This window comes from Enhydra lutris, unplaced genomic scaffold, assembly GCF_002288905.1.
Source record: "Enhydra lutris kenyoni isolate GAN:26980312 unplaced genomic scaffold, ASM228890v2 scaffoldscaffold79, whole genome shotgun sequence".
Taxonomy (NCBI): Eukaryota; Metazoa; Chordata; class Mammalia; order Carnivora; family Mustelidae; genus Enhydra; species Enhydra lutris.
The window spans coordinates 7,541,117-7,550,918 of NW_019154163.1; positions in this window are offsets into that span (position 1 = coordinate 7,541,117).

Below are 9,802 nucleotides of genomic sequence, written 5' to 3' on the forward strand. Positions count from 1 at the left end.
AAAAAAAGGTAACAATTACCTCAAGACGGCAAAAGTTAAAACCCGTGTATATTATCTGGAAAGAATATCTTCCAATCTTTTTTCCTAAGCTGGAAATTGGTTATTCAATTTGAGCTAATTGTCACTTTGGAATAGGTAACCAAGGAGGCTTGAGCCCTGAGAGGAAAAACTATAGAACTGGCTTAATTGGGAAGAGAAGGAAGGAAGATAATGCAATGCTCTGGACAGTATTGGGTTTCGGGCCAGGAAGACCAAGTTTTCCTTTGTTTATGTTAATCAGCATGTTAAATGTAATCTGCTTGATCTTAGATGATACTCAAATGAATATCTTGTATTTTATTAATTATGTATTAATTTTTCTGGCTATCTTCCATTTAGGGCAAATGATACTGGTTTTCCATTTATAATATTGATGCAGAATATCCTTTTAAATAAATGATTTACATTTGAAAAGGTAAGTCAATTTAAAGGAAAAAATTACTGACAGCAAGGCTTATAGTAAAACTTTTGAATATGGTTAGAAATAACTAAAGTTGGCTAAACACTGACAAGTAGATGTTTGGAAGTCTAGTTGGGGGAGCAACGCTGAAGGGACAACCAAAATAAGCTTTGTTTACCTGGCAGCTTTGCTCAGGATCAGAGCTAATACCAACTATTATTGGTGTCTTTTAGGTTCCTCACCTCATCTTGTGTTAGCTTTTACTACATTTATTCAACTGGCAGTGTGAGTCAAACTGTACAATTTCAACTTTACACTAATGGAAAGTGACCAGTCGAGCTACACTATTATTGAAGTCTGATGTCCTATTCATGATTTTAGGCTTCTTGTTGCATCAAGTTCTGGACCAAAGAAGAGAGTAGGAAATCTATTTATGTATTTTAGTATGATGATATTTGTGTTACTGTATAGATAGAAACCTTTTGAAAAGATAGAATCTTTTATAAAAGATTTTCTTCAAAAATGGAATGGTAACCCAAGACCCTGTCATCCATGATCAGAGAAATGAAGATTCCTATTTGCTCTTTAAGAAACAGGCTCACCTCTGTCAAGAAGGAGATATTTATAGGTATTCATAATCAGGCAGATTTAAGCAATAAACCTTCCCTTGAAAGTGAATGTCTTCTTTCCAATATGGGAATAACTGAGAGACCACTATGGAGAAGATAGTACACTGAGTGAAAAGGAACAGGCAGTATTTCCTCTTCTCTGCACAGCACTCAAGACAGTGCAAGTCAGCTACCATCAACATGAAGTGGTTGTGAGGGGGTGGGCACTTCACATGTGAAAAATGGATGCATCTGCTGGCCCAGTGCTCCATGGAGAAAACAAAAGCAACCAAAATAAAAATACTCCTTTATACTCCCTATTCTGGATCATGTGAGTGCGTCTTTATTAACTCACTTGCAGTTCCTTTTCTGTCTAAAGGCGCTGTTTTTCTGAAAGGTTGGTTTGCCATGGTTTCGTAGAGGGATTAAGCACATGACCAAGACTCTAAAGTCACACAGATTTGGTTTGTATCCCTGGCTCTTCCACTTACTGGTTGTATGGCTTGATAGAGTCATTTTAAACTTTAATGTGGGCATAACAATACATATATCACAGGTTTATTGTGAACATTAAATAAGAGGACTGTTTAGTGTTCTTATAGAGCCTGACACATTTTAAGTTCATAACAAATATTTTATTATGTATTTACATAGGTAGGTAGTAAGGCATATTTTTAAACACCGTTCTTTTTCTCCTTGAAATAGAGTTATGGAAGATTGATAACAATTTTCTTGCAGCTAGATTATCTTAAATGTTTAAAAGCAGCTGAGCACTGACCAGGCTTTCCTGAAGTCAGAGATCTCATCCTTTTTCTAGGTATTTCCAGGTGCTTTTGTCCTGCCAAAGAGAAAAAAAAAAGTATTAACCTAGCCAAAGGCATAAGTGACATTAGCAGATTTCTGCAATATATATAGAGGAAGTTGGGTAAAAAAGGAAGAAAGAGAGAACTTTTGTTTGGAAAAAATGCCCATTCAAGATCTTTAGTATTATAAGATATATAGAACTTTTTAAGAATAGTGGGTCTAGCAGAGCAGGGTTTTTTATCTTTTCAATCACCTTTAAGGAAATATTTTTTAAAATGTATTATTCACTTGAGCCCTGGTTTAGAAGCTAGGAGATCTGGATTGTTAGAAGCTGCATGCACTTAGAGTACAAACTTATCTCCATTATTTACAGTTGTATGATCTTATGCAAATTTTGGTTTTGCTGCTTTGAGCTTCATTTTCCTCAACTATAAAATGCTCATAACATCTTTCAAGGGTGTTCGTGTGTGAGAGAGAGTTAAATAAGACAATGTGCATAATATTCTTGGCACATAGTAGGGACACAGTGGAGGATAACTATTATTGTTTTAACCAAGTCCATCTTTTAAAAAAAATTTATTAGGTTTAATTAGCCAACATACAGTACATCATGAGTTTTTGATGTAGCGTTCAATGATCGATTAGTTGTGTATAACACCCAGTGCTCATCAGATCACATGCCCTCCTTAAAATCCATCACAAGGTTACCCCATCTTCCCACCCCCTCCCTTCTGTAACCCTCAGTTTGCTCCCGGGAATCCAAAGCCTGGGACTAAGTTCACCTTGTAAGCACTTCTCTGCGGATAATCTGCATCTGAATCTTTTGGAGAGTTTGTTTAAAATGAAGATTCCTGGGGTGCCTGAGTGACTCAATCCTTAAAGGTCTGCTTCGGCTCAGGTCATGATCCCAGGGTCCTGGGATGGAGCCTCAAGTTGGCCTCCCTGCTCGGTGGGGAGCCTGCTTCTCCCTCTGCCTCTTCTCCACCCCCTGCTTGTGTTCTCTCTCTCTGTCAAATAAATAAACAAAATCTTTTAAAAAATAAAATAAAATGAAGATTCCTGAATTGTACCCTAAAACGTCTGAATCAGAATCTTAGGGTGAGGCGTAGGAATCTGTAGTTTAATTCAGTGCCCCTTCCATCTCTCTTTCTGGGTTTGAGATATGAAGTAGGAAAAACAGTCTGCATTTTGTTAGTTTGTTTTTTTTCCCTCAGTGAATCTTGGGGAAGGGGAGGCCATTTGGAACCTACCACTTCTCAGTCAAAGTGCTAAGAAAGATAGACCTTTCAATGGAGAGAGACTAAGAATCCAGGGTTATGTGCTGATATTGAATGCATGATTTCAGAGGGCTCAGTAGAAAGTGTTGAGGGGATGCAAAACAGTGGAAATGGAGATGGAAGTGGACCTATAGCTGACCTCTATGGAGATGAAAGTTTAGGTGGGTGCTGAGGCTTTTAGGTGGGCTTGAGGCTTTTATGGTGACAGAGGAGGTTAGAGATATGAAACAGGGACAGAATCATCTTGTCTCCACAGAGTTATTTCATGCCAAAGACAGTGCATAGTCAACCTAAACTACTTTAAACATTTATTCTTCACAGTATTTTAAATGATTAAATGACTATGTATTTAGTAAAAGAGATTACTAATTGGAGATAAGATGGGTATTTCTTTTCTAATCCAAATCTTCTGTCTTCTCCCTGCTTTATTGCACTTAATTTGCTACAGAAATTTACATTATGGTTGCTTTGGCATGATTTAGAAAACTGCTTTTTGCTTTCTATACCAGAGCATCTGAAACTTTCATGTTTGATACACAAGGTGCTTGATATTACTTCCTTAGGCAGGTTGTTTTTATATTCCCAGAAAGCATAAAGTGTAAAGAGAGACCTTTCTTTGCTGCTGTAATAGCCAGAAAAAAGGCACTACACTAAATCTACTGAGTTCCCCTACTGCTAATGTAATTAATCACTCAGTACATATTTTGTTTCTATGGTTTGAATATTTCCAATACTACTTCCTATTTCTAGAGTATATTTTGCTACAGAAGAACAACCCCAGTTAATTAATTACATAACATTTGTAGGAGAAACAATATCCATCACTATATACCCTTTTCAAAGAAATAAACTGAGTTACAGAGCAACTAGGTTTTCAATAGCAATACTAGTATAAACATGGCATTGTGCTACTAGGAATGAAAACAATTGTAATCTTTTTACTAGCTTCCTCTGTCACCATAAGGTGAATTTACAAGATTGCCATTCTTAAGTCCTTTAGGTTAAAAATACTTTATATACCCAGGGTCCTGGGATCGAGCCCTGCATCGGGCTCTCTGCTCAGTGGGGAGCCTGCTTCCCCCTCTCTCTCTCTCTGCCTGCCTCTCTGCCTACTTGTGATCTCTGTCTGTCAAATAAATAAATAAATAAAATCTTAAAAAATACTTTATACAGGTGTTAAGGAATAAAAGGGCTTTTATGCTTTGTGTGCTTCACTCCCTAATCTTCCATTTATTTTTAAGTCCTATAACATTCTATAAATACAAATTTGTGGATGACTTTCTCAAACATTTTGCCTGGGCTCCTACAGCGAAACCAACACATCAGCTTTAGCTTCCACATATTTTTACAAATTGTCTATAGATAAAACTATATCCTGCCTCTTTTCTTCTGGATGTGAATGTTCTCAGGACAGCAATTATATCTTTTCTATCTATAACCCCAAAGCCTAGCACAATGCCATGGCACACAATAAATATTGTTGAATGAATGACATAAATGAATACATGAATAGATTGCCTTTCACTTATTCCTTCCCATCCTGCTATTTTCTTCCTCAGGGCAAACTGGAGAAAATACTTAGAATTCATTTATATCTTGAATATTATTGTGAACCCCTGAAGGAGCAAAGTGAGGCAGAGTGGAATCACTAAGATGCAGACATTGGTTTTCTGGTTAAATTGATTTTGGCCAGTAGTTCTTTTTTTTTTTATGTTATGTTAGTCAAGATACAGTACATCATTAGTTTTTGATGTAGTGTTCCATGATTCATTGTTTGCATATAACCCCTAATGCTCCATACAATACCTGCCCTCCTTAATACCCATCACCAGGCTAACCCATGCCCCTACACCTTCCCCTCTAAAACCCTCAGTTTGTTTCTCAGAATCCATAGTCTCTCATACTTCATCTCCCCCTCCGATTTCCACCCCTTCATTTTTCCCTTCCTTCTAATGTCCTCCATGCTATTCCTTATGTTCCATAAATTAGTGAAACTATATGATAATTGACTTTCTCTGGTTGACTTATTTCACTTAGCATAATCTCCTCCAGTCCCATCCATGTTGATGCAACAGTTGAATATTCATCCTTTCTGATGGCTGAGTAATATTCCATTGTATATATTGGACCACATCTTCTTTATCCATTCATCTGTTGAAGGGCATCTTGGCTCTTTCCAGAGTTTGGCTATTGTGGACATTGCTGCTATGAACATTGGAGTACAGATGGCCCTTCTTTTCACTACATCTGTATCTTTGGGGTAAATACCCAGTAGTGCAATTGCTGGGTCTTAGGGTAGCTCAATTTTTAAATTTTTTGAGGAATTTCCACACTGTTTTCCGAAGTGGCTGCACCAACTTGCATTCCCAGCAACAGTATAAGAGGGTTCCCTTTTCTTTACAACTTCTCCAATATTTGTTGTTTCTTGCCTTGTCAATTTTTGCCATTCTAACTTGTGTAAGATGGTATCTCAATGTGGTTTTGGTTTGAATTTCCCTGATGGCTAATGATGATGCACATTTTTTCATGTGTCTGTTAGCCATTTGTATGTCTTCTTTTGAAAAGTGTCTGTTCATGTCTTCTGGGCATTTTTTGACTTGTTTGTTAGCCATTTGTATGTCTTCTTTTGAGAAGTGTCTGTTCATGTCTTCTGGGCATTTTTTGACTTGATTGTTTTCTTATTCAAAATATTTTTTAAAAAGCTCCTGAGACCCTACAGACAATATCTAAACTAAATAAATAGATATTTCATGGGTGTCATTTTTTAAAAAACAAAACCAGTTGATCTTCCTAAAGATAAAGGATTTTTGAATCTTAAAGTAGTTAAGTATACTCAGTGTTCCTGGGTGGCACCGTCCACTGAGTGTCCAACTCTCAATCTTGGCTTACGTCTTGATCTCATGGTTGTGAGTTCCAGCCCTCATCAAGACCCATGCTGGGTGTGAAGCCTACTTAAAAAAAATAGTAAGTATAACTACTATAAAGAAAATGCAATTTAAGAATATGGTAGTCATGAAGATCTTTTTAAAAAAATACCTTTATCGGATAATTTTTAAATGATGTTTTAAAAACCCTTCAACAACTTCCCATTGTCCTTAAGATTCAAAATGTCTAATATGAACTACAAGCTAATGCTTTGATTGATCCAAGAAATATTGATTGCCTATTATATATTTTAGGCTCAGAAAATACAGTGGTGAAGTAGTGGGACAATATTTTGGAATATTGTTAAATATTTAAATATTTATATATATTTATTAATATATTAATAAAAAATATTTAAATATTGTTAAATAATGTTAAATACCCATGGAATTTAACACTGGGGACAGAGCAGTGGGAAGACTGACAGGCTAGAAACCTAGACATACAAACAGTAAACAATATAAACAAATAGACAAGATAAATAAATTTCAGTGTGGTGAATGCTAAGAAGAAAACTACACAGAGTGATTTGCTAAAGAAAATGAGATAGTCTTCCAGCTCCCCATTTTCTCACCCCAGGACATCTGTACAGATCATTCCCTCTTCCAGGGTCCCTCCTTAATTTTTCCCCCCTCTCTAATTGGCATTCTTACTTCAGCTCTGGTCTCAGCTAAAAGTGGCATCATCTCTAGGTTAAATGTTCCTTTTATATACTCCTCCCATTGTACCCATGTCTCCTTCGTTTTGTTCATTACATTTATAAGTATTTGTTCAATGTCTGTCTCGCCACAAGGGTAGGGTCTTCCTGTCTTTGGTCTACTAATCTACTCCAGGTGACCAGCATATAGCAGATGATCTATCCATTTTGTTGAATAAATGAACCCAAGAAAGACTGGGAAAATCTTTTATTTTTTTTCTCCTAAAGGACATCTCACCAGGAAGGGGTAAAAATCATTTGAACATCACACATGTGTAAGAAGTGCATGAGAGAGAAATGAGACTGAACAGAAGCTGAATGAAAATTAGTCAGTGGTTGTTTCCTTGGGGTCTAGGGTGGCACTGAATGTCATCACAGGATAAATTGTTTTGAGAAGTCACTTCCAAAATATTGGAAGTAAGCAGTTCCTTGCTTATAAAACAGCCTGGAAGAATACATGGAAGAGAGGAAGAGAAAAAGAAAAGACAGAAAAAAGAAAGAGAGAAAGGGTATAATTAAATGATGAAGAGAAAAAAACAGGTGGATGTGAAGATACTGTTTTTTTTTTCTTTTTCAGATTCAGACAGAATTTTCTTTCAAAATAAAAATGGCCCCTTCTCCCAATATCAAGTAATACATGCACATTGCAAAATATTCAAGACAATACAAACGGAGGAAAGAAGAAAGGTTACTAATAATCATCCCTTCATATTTTATTTGCATGTGTACACATCTAGAATTTTTCCATGCATATTTACATGTATTTTTAATATATAAATAGAATCACACATGCTATTTTGTAAATTGCTTTTTTTCCATTAAAAACGTAACTTGAACATATTTCCAGATCTAGCTCCTAATTTTCAATGGTGATGTAGGAATCCATTAAGTAGATGTACTGTAAAATATTTCACTAATTATTGTTGAATAGTTTCCTGATTTTTCAGTATTTCAATATTATAAGCCTCACTGTGATCAAAATCTTTGTATACTTGTTACATGCGTCTTTGCAAATGTGTTCACTTCTTTTCCTTAAATTTCTGTACATGGACTTGGTGGTCAAACAGGACATTGAGGTATTTGATATACATTGCCAAGTTGCCCAAAACATGTTATATCAATTTGTACCAGTAACATTCAGGTGTGCCTATTTCATACGAGCTTCATCAACACCTAATATTATCAAATTTTTAATATTTGGCATTCTAAAAGGGAAAAAATTAGTTTTTATTTTCACTTCTAGTTACTAGTGAGGTTGAACCTATTATCATACGCTTATCAGGCAAATGTTTTCTCCTTTTTTGAATTGCTTATTTATGTCCTTAGCATAAGGGGGGTTTATCTTTTTAAAAAATCAATTTTAATAGCTCTTTATTGACTTGTGATATTTGTCATGTATGTTTATCATATATTTAATATTTTTACCAATTTGTCATTTGTCTTTTAATTTTATTATAGACTAGTATTACCCCTTAGCTCTTATATGTCATATTGAAATTATTTTTTTCAGTTTTTCATTTCTCTTTTAACTTCACTAACCTTGTGTTTTGACATTCAGAAGCTTTTATTTATTAAGTCTTATTTAACAGTAATTCCTTTTAAAAATTTTGTGTCATGTTTAGAAAGTCATTCCACATCCCCAAGGATGTAGACATATTCACTTACATTTTCTCTTGCTTCCTTTATAATTGTAACTTTCACATTAAGCCATGTTTGCCTCAAGAACATGTAAAGGAGTGGCTAATGTTATTACCAATGCTCACTATCGGGCTTCATAACACCTGCAGGCCACTGAAGAATTCATTTTACGCATTCTCAGTAAAAGTTCTGGTACACGACTACATCATATAAGACAAAAGCTGATAGCACCTAAATTATGTGTACATACTGTTAAAAAAAGACAATATCAAGTCTGATGGGAAGATGAGCAGGAAGTGTGAAAATATTATTGTAACTGCTTGGAGTGAAATACTTATATTCAGGCTGATGAAATGGCCATCATGCTGAGAGGGTGCATTCTCTCAAAAAATATTTGATAGTGATAGTCCGGTGGTGGGTATTAAGGAGGGCAACTACTGCATGGAGCACTGGGTGTGGTGCATAAACAATGAATCTTGTAAGACTGAAAAAATAAAATAAAATATAAAAAAATGGGTATAATATTCTAATATACTTAGCTTATAACACTTTTGAAGATACTTAGATTTGTGTCTGACATGTAATTATTCAATAAAATGTTAACTGTTAAAAAATATTTGATAATCTACTATGAGTTCGCTGGTGTTATAACAATAAACAAAACAATGAGGTTTGCTGCTCTTAAGGGGTAGGGTAAACAAATAAATAATATACTTTCAGACTAAGTACTTTAAAGAAAATTAAGCAGATAAGGGGCTGGAGAAGTTGTTATTTAGGATAGTGTGGTTAGGGAGACTCCTCTGGGGAAATGACAATTAAGAAGAGGTTTAGTTGTTGAGAACAAAGATATGAAGGGGAAATACTCTAGCCTATATAAAGTTGTAGAAGTGGGAAAAAGTTTGGTTTGTTGGAAGAAAAGTAAGAAAGCATGTAACTGGAGGGCTACCTGGAAACAGAGAAAACAGAAAAAAATGGGAAAAGAAACACGGAAAACACTCTAAAAACTTGGGTAAGGTTGTTTTTCTAAATCGACTGCGAAAACCGGTGTTGGACGCTGTGTGGCTGGTTTCCTAACTTCCTTCAGGCATTACCATCTAAGAAAGGCCTTCTGTAACTGTCCTTTTACAATTTCCAATGTTATCAGATTTTCCCACCCTTTTACAATCATCGACCCTTTTCAAGTGTTTCAGAAAATTACCATCTCAGAGAGGCCATCTCTGACCACTCTTCAAAATCGTAATTCCCGTTTGCCCCCACCAGGCACTCTCCCACCCCACCCTCTTTCCTCTGCTTTTTCTCCCTAGTATTTATCACCAGATATATGCATATATGTAGTAATTACTGTCCCCTCTCCCGAGTATGAAGAACCATGAGAAAATAGAATATAAAGAACCATGAGAACTGGGATTTTCGT